Source organism: Nicotiana attenuata, unplaced genomic scaffold, assembly GCF_001879085.1.
Source record: "Nicotiana attenuata strain UT unplaced genomic scaffold, NIATTr2, whole genome shotgun sequence".
Classification (NCBI taxonomy): Eukaryota; Viridiplantae; Streptophyta; class Magnoliopsida; order Solanales; family Solanaceae; genus Nicotiana; species Nicotiana attenuata.
The window spans coordinates 38,294-46,010 of NW_017670723.1; positions in this window are offsets into that span (position 1 = coordinate 38,294).

Below are 7,717 nucleotides of genomic sequence, written 5' to 3' on the forward strand. Positions count from 1 at the left end.
TGGCCCATTGCTTGTTGATCAAGTTATTTCTAAAATTGACTACCAGCAAGTCACACAGTGGAAGGTTCTCTTTATTGAAATTAGCTATGAATAAAGCTTATGAGTGTGGATGGATTGAATATCTTTACATTTTGAATAGTGTTGGGATTGAATAGAAAANAGATTTGGAGACGTCCTGACTTGGGATTATTAAGGTGTGTTGATGCGAAAGAAGCATCTAAACTGCTAGAATAAATCCATGCTGGGACCTGCGGTCCACATATGAATGGTTTTGTCTTAGCCAAGAAGATACTCTGGGCTGGTTACTTTTGGATGACCATGGAAACGGACTGCATCCAGTACGTCCGAAAATGCCACCGTTGTCAGGTACATGCAGACATGATAAAGGTACCTCCCAATGAGCTTAATGCAACAAGCTCACCATGGTCGTTCGCCACTTGGGGAATGGATGTTATTGGACCAATCGAACCTTCCGCTTCCAACGGGCACTAGTTCATCCTAGTAGCAATTGATTATTTCACCAAATGGGTCGAAGCAGCATCTTACATAGCAGTGACCAAGAAAGTCGTGGCAGACTTTGTCCGCGACCGCATCATTTGTCGATTCGGGATTCCAGAATCAATCATCACTGATAATGGCTCCAACCTCAACAATGACTTAATAAAAGCTATGTGTGAAACCTTCAAGATCAAACACAAGAATTCCACAGCCTACAAAGCTCAAATGAACGGAGCCGTGGAAGCCGCCAACAAGAACATTAAGAAGATACTGAGGAAAATGGTAGAGAAGCACAAGCAGTGGCACGAGAAGCTACCATTTGCTTTGTTGGGCTACCGCACCACAGTTCGCACATCAACCAGGGCAACTCCCTATATGCTGGTTTCCGGTACAGAGGCAGTTATTCCCGCCGAAGTAGAAATTCCTTCCTTGAGGACCATACAGGAAACTGAGCTCGATGATGCAGAATGGGTGAAGAGTCGTTACGAACAGCTAGCTCTTATAGATGGAAAAAGAACGAATGCAGTTTGCCATGGTCAGCTTTATCAGAACAGAATGTCCAGAGCCTTCAACAAGAGAGTCAAGCCGAGACAGTTCACACCAGGACTGCTGGTATTAAAGAAAATCTTCCCGCATCAAGATGAGGCCAAAGGGAAATTCTCTCCCAACTGGCAGGGTCCATACATGGTTCGTCGGGTTCTGACAGGAGGAGCCCTTATACTTGCAGAAATGGATGGAGAAGTCTGGCCAAAACCAATCAATTCAGATGCAGTCAAGCGCTACTATGTGTAATTTTCATGCTTTCCTTATATGATGTAATTTGAACTACGTCTGACCTGATTCCCGTTTAAGAGGGGATAAGTAGGTAGCCTTATGGGTTCGGTCACAATTCAATAAAATTTTCATCCCCCCTCCCTCCCTCCCTCCCCCCCTCCCCCGCAATTAGAAACTGGGGCAGAATTTTGAGGAGGAACCTCAAAATTCTGAAGTAACTTCAGCCGATCATCGCAAGCAGCCGTCAGAAGCAGCAGCCCAGCAAACTGGGGCAGAATTTTGAGGAGGATCCCTCAAAATTTCGAAGCAAGAGAGGTTGCAATATCCTGAACCACGTCACAGTCGTCGGTTCATCTAAAAACTATTTCTTAAATATATACTTATGTCATATCTTTAACAAACTCATGCATGTTTATTATCGAAATCGCTTTGTTCAGCAACGCTACCCCAATGATACACACAGTATCACCGAAATAGAGCCAAGCTGGTCAAGAAAAGTCATCGGGGACACGAACTAACCTTTCCCCTTTACAAAACTCACGATTTTTCTTTGGATGCAGGCACCCAAGTCGCAAAATCATATATTATACACTCATACTGTTCAAGGATACAACTCTCAGAACCGTCACACCTATTCACAGTTGCTATCCGCACACAATGTCCCTAGCAGCCACAATATCACAATCAGCTATCAGCTATCAGCTAAGAAATTTTTTATTTTTATTACTATTCTCCTTTTATCTCTTGCATAAGGCTACCATTCTGCCTTCCGAGACTAAGCATTGTCTCCATCTGCATTTTTGCATTGCATAAGGCTACCATTCTGCCTTCCGAGACTAAGCTCTATCTCTATCTGCATTTCTTGCATAGCATAAGGCTACCGTTCTGCCTTCCGAGACTAATCTCTGTATCTATCTGCATTTTTCGCATTGCATAAGGCTACCATTCTGCCTTCCGAGACTAATCTCTGTCTCCATCTGCATGGTTGAAAGATCGCCACCTTTATTTTTTTGCATCGGCTGAAACATTGCCACTTTACTTACATTTTGCATGGCTGAAATATGACCACCTTTATTTACGTCTTGTATCGGCTGAGAAATCGCCACTTCATTTAAATCCTGCATCGGCTGAAAGATCGCCATTTTTACTTACATTTTGCATGGCTGAAAAGATTGCCACCTTTATTTATGTCTTGCATTGGCTGAAATATCGCCACTTTATTTACGCTTTCATTGGATGAAATATCGCCACTTTATTCACGCTTTCATGGGCTGAAAGATCGCCACCTACTGCATCTCATGGGCTGAAAGATCGCCAAACTGTCCAAAGGCGTCATTGTTCGGAGGCACCATTTTCATAGCCCGAGAACGTCATGCCATGACCCGAGGACCTCTTTTAATCTCTTGCATATCATTATTCAAAGGCATCATAGTTCGGAGGCATCATTCGCATAGCCCGAGAGCATCATTTCATAGCCTGCGAATCCTTTATTATACGATTCATGGCCCAGGACATCATGGTCTAAGGACGTCATCTTAACCGTCCAAAGACAGCATTCATGGTCCAACGGAACTTGCATCATGTTTAAATTTATGCACAATATCGCTTGTATTGTTTATTTGCAGGTAAACCGGCAAACAATGGCCATCTCGGCAGGAGCATTCCGCTCCGGTTCCCGCAGCCCTACTAAACCTTGACCATTCATCCCAACCTGAATATTGTGTCCTTTCTTGAAAGGTCTCCATCGGCATACTCCGCCGACGGATCCTGAACTACATACGGCCTGATTCCTGTAAGACCAGGGATATGTAGGCAGCTCAGAAGCCGGAGCATGGCCAGATTTTCTTCAAAATATTTCGTTCGGTCAAAATTGGTCATCATGTCTTTACCCGACAACTCTTTCATCCTTCCCGGGTAAAGAGGGGCAGCTGTTGATACCCAAATTTTCCCTGTATATTTTTTATATGCAAAATACTTTCAAAATAACATACATCTGCATATATAAGAGTGTCCAAATGTTTTAGTATTTTTTCTGATTTTAAAAGATTTTTAAATCAATTTATTGCCCTACTTTAGCTATACAAAAACCAATAATTATTCCTCAAATTATCATTTTGGTAATTAATTTATTTTGTTCTGATATTTATCCCAAAATATAGCTAAGGTAATGTTTTGTACATTTTTACAAATTTATTTAGTATCTTTTTAAGCTAAATTGCATACAATTGCAATATTAGCCTATTTTAAGAATTAATTGCGTTTATAGTTACCAATTCGATTCCAGTATTTTTAATTTAATATTTATATATTATTAATTAATTTAGTACCTTTAATTTGTTTTCAGAAATTATTTTACTATTTTTATAAAATAAAGAGGGAAAAAGTGGCTATTTAAAATCTAGCCCTATTTCATTTCAATTGTATCCCAAATCGACCANTACTTCAAAACCCTGTCCTTAAATAACCTTTTTATGTATGTTCCCTTAATTGCATGTTGTGCACAAAGTGTTCATTTAATTTCTTTCCTTAATTGGTTTTCACCCGTTTGAATCTGAATCCCTTAATTAAAGGGAGTCTTGTGTAATTGATTGACAATCAGTTCTTCAACTATTTTCTTACCTTATTTCTGCCTGATTTTTATACTATAAAAGGCACGCCCCTTTTTCACAAATGCACGACTCTTTAACACACAGCACACGATTAACAATCCTTCACTACACACTTCACAATCCTTCTGAATTCTTACTTACACATAATATTACTCTTTCTTCTTGTCTGCACTATGGCTTTTACAAGACTATTGCATTTTCTCCTATGTGTATTAATGTGAATTGCTTCCCTCTTCCTTTCCCCTTTCAGAATTCCACTTCTACACTTACACTCTCTCTTAGTTCCTAAGTTCTGCCTCCCCTCTTGTGAGCCTTGCCTTGGGACCTTGAGTTCCCTCTGAACTTGGACACTTGAGGGCTGGCCTTTCCACACTGCACTATGTCTTAATCTGGTAATGTATTTGGGGTGCAAGCACTGCCCGGAGTTCATGTGAGGCTCTTAGGGAACTCTGACACACCCCAAATGAGAGAAAGGCTTTGAAATGTGACCTCTTGGAGTTGGTTTACTTCATACCTCAGACAGGAAGTCTGAATCAGGCTCTCCTTGGTTGTACTTTTTATTTCTGATGTATTTTTCTTTACTTTACTTCTTTTGGCTGTAATAACTTTGTAATAAAACTCTTGGGGATGGCTAGTGAAAAGGGAAGGGTAACCATGCATGCAAAAAGGGGTAGATAACCTGCCTATAGAAGTTTCTGATTTTTGCACTCTCATATATAAGTACCATGTCTATGGGATTTCTGCATTCCCACATGTAGATAATATGTCTATAGGATTTCTAATTTTAGCATTCTCACATGTAGATAGCATGTCTATAGGATTTCTGCATCCCCACATGTAGATAATATGTCTATAGGATTTCTAATTTCAGCATTCTCATATGTAGATAGCATGTCTATAGGATTTCTGCATCGCCACATATAGATAACCTGCCTATAGGAATTTCTAATTTCAGCATCCTCATCTGCATTTTTACTATGTCTGTAAAAGTGTTCTAAAGTCAACAAACGCATAGAAAGCATGCCTATAGGAGCTTTAACCAAATCTGAATCGCCTCACTCGTTTATAAGTCTAAAACCAGCAATAATAATGCATTACCAGCTGCAGAACTTGTGATCTTTTGCAAAAACTCGCCTTTCTTTAATAACTGACAACTTTTTCTTAAATCAGTATTATTCAGTTTAATTCATTGTTTCTGAAATCAGTAGATATCATGCCTATAGGATCTTCGTCCAACACCTAGGCAAACCATAGGGTAAATTTTATAAACTGAATCAGATTTTATTAGCTACAACCAGCAGGCAGGCCTGATTCGGGCTTCTTATCTGAACTATGTAATAAATCAGTCTGCCTCAACCTTTTAAGTTTTAATTAGACCTCAAACAGTATGTGTAAGTCATGCTAACTACTTGCTTTTCTCTGTTTAAAGGAGGTGTATTTGAGCCTTTGTTTGTTTATATGCTTTCCCCAAATTTGCTATATGTGTTTTGCCTGTCGCCTTAGTATTTTACCTTTTTGAAACCACAAATAAGCCAATATCTCCTCCCTTTAGGATTAGTAGCCGCAAGTACCTCCGGGGCTGATAGGATTGGGGCGAGTTATAGCATGCAATAGGTAAACAAGACCATTCCGCGCTTTAATACCTTAACGGGGTGGGAAAGGGTAGATATGGATATGATGACCACGCGATAACATCACGTGTAGCCCCTCACTGAGGAGTGATTACCGGGTGTTGTGTGGGGTGATCCATATTATATGTAAACCTAGGACCCCCCCCCCCCTTCCCTTTGTTTCTTTGATTATTTGCTTCTTTTTCAAAAATTTAAACTATTTCTCTAAGGAAAATCAATATCCCTCTCGTTCTTTCTAACTTTGTTTATTTGTGACCATTACATGAAAACCCCCTCTTATTTGTAACTCTTACTTGCCTATGTGTTATTTTGCATTTAAGTCACAACAATAGTTTGGCCGGGAACCACACTAGTGGATTCCGAGCGGTGCCTAACACCTTCCCCTTGGAATAATTTCGAGCCCTTACCCAATCTCTGGTTACTTGACTCAAACCCTCCTTAGTGTCCTAATGCGCTTAACTCATTAGGTGGTGACTCTTCAATTCCAAAACCCAATTCCCAAAAGGAAACGAGTTGTCTTCCCGAATGTCATAAACCCGATTTCGCGAGAAAAAGGGAGCGCGACAAGAGTGCAGCACATGCGTTCAGTACAAGCGATGCCCATCAACAGTAATACCTGTTGAGGTGAGTCACATTCCAGTTACTCGGCAATTTGACTCCATCTTGGTATTCTAGTTTGTATGATCCCTTTTCGATGACAGCTGAAACTCATTGGGGCCTTCCCATGTTGGGCCCAGCTTTCCTGCGTTGATCTCCCCTGTGTTTTGAGTCACTTTCCTCAAAACCAAGTCTCCCACTTTGAAATAACAGAGATTGGCCCTTCGGTTATAGTATCTTTCCATTCTTTGTTTCTGGGCCACCAACCTTATGTGCGCCAAGTCCCTGCGTTCATCAAGCAACTCCAATTTGACAAGCAATGCTTCGTTGGTTGTTTCTTCGTCCGTCTGGAAGTACCACAAGGTCGATTCTCCTACTTCCACCAGAATTAGATCTTGTGCACCGTATACGAGAGAGAAAGTTGTCTTTCCCATGCTTGATTTGACCGTCGTTCAGTATGCCCGCAACACTCATGCTAACTCTTTGGTCCACTTGCCTTTAGCTGCTTCCAACCGTCTTTTGAGGTTTTGAATAATCACCTTATTGGTTGATTCCTCTTGCCGATTTACGCTCGGGTGGTATGCGAAGATGTGTTTCTTTTAATTTTCAAGTCTTAAAGGAATTTTGTGACCTTTGAGGCTATGAACTGTGGCCCGTTGTCGCAGGAAATCTCTTTCGGTATTTTGAACCCTCAAACTATGTTTTCCCACAGGAATTCGACCACTTCGCGCTTGCTAATTTTCTGGTAAGGACCTGCTTCAACCCACTTAGTGAAGTAATCAGTTGAAAGTAAAAGAAATCTTACCTTCCTGGGAGCCGATAGCAGCGGTCATCCCCCATTTCATGAATGTCCATGGGAATAGTACCGAATGCAGCATATCTACCAGTTGGTGCACTAACGGTGCCTGGCATTGACACTTGTCACATTTCTGAACAAATGCCTTAGCATCTTGTTCCATCCGGGGCCAGTAGTATCCTGCCCTAACTAATTCTAACACCAACAAATCTGCACCTGAATGATTCCTCCAAATTCCTTCGTGAACTTATCTTATGACGTAATTAGCGTCGCAGGCTCCTAAGCATCAGGCCAACGGGCCTTGGAACGACCATCTGTATAACTGTCCTCCCTAGAAGCTATAACGAGCTGGTTTGGTGCGGAGTGCTCGGGATGCCTTCGGGTCTTCGGGCAGCTTGTCGTGCTCAAGGTAGTCGATGATATCATTCCTGCAGTCCCAGACTAGGTTGTTGTATTTACTTCATAATAACCATCCACATCCAGTATCGAATGCAAGAGCCGAACGATGGTATCGGAATTTGAACCCTTCATATCCGTGGACGATCCCAAATTGGCCAATACATCCGCTTCTGGATTTACTTCTCTCGGGATATGGGTGATCAACCATCCCTGAATCGCGCGAGCAAAGATTAAACCTTAACCACATATTACTGCATGTGCTCCTATTTAGTGTCGAAGATTCCATATACTTGAACTACCACTAGTTAGGAATCGCATTTGATTTCAATGACCTCGGAGTCTAGTCCCAGGGCTAGTACAAGTCTTGCAATCAAAGCCTCATACTTGGCTTCATTATTAGTCAAGGTAGTAGT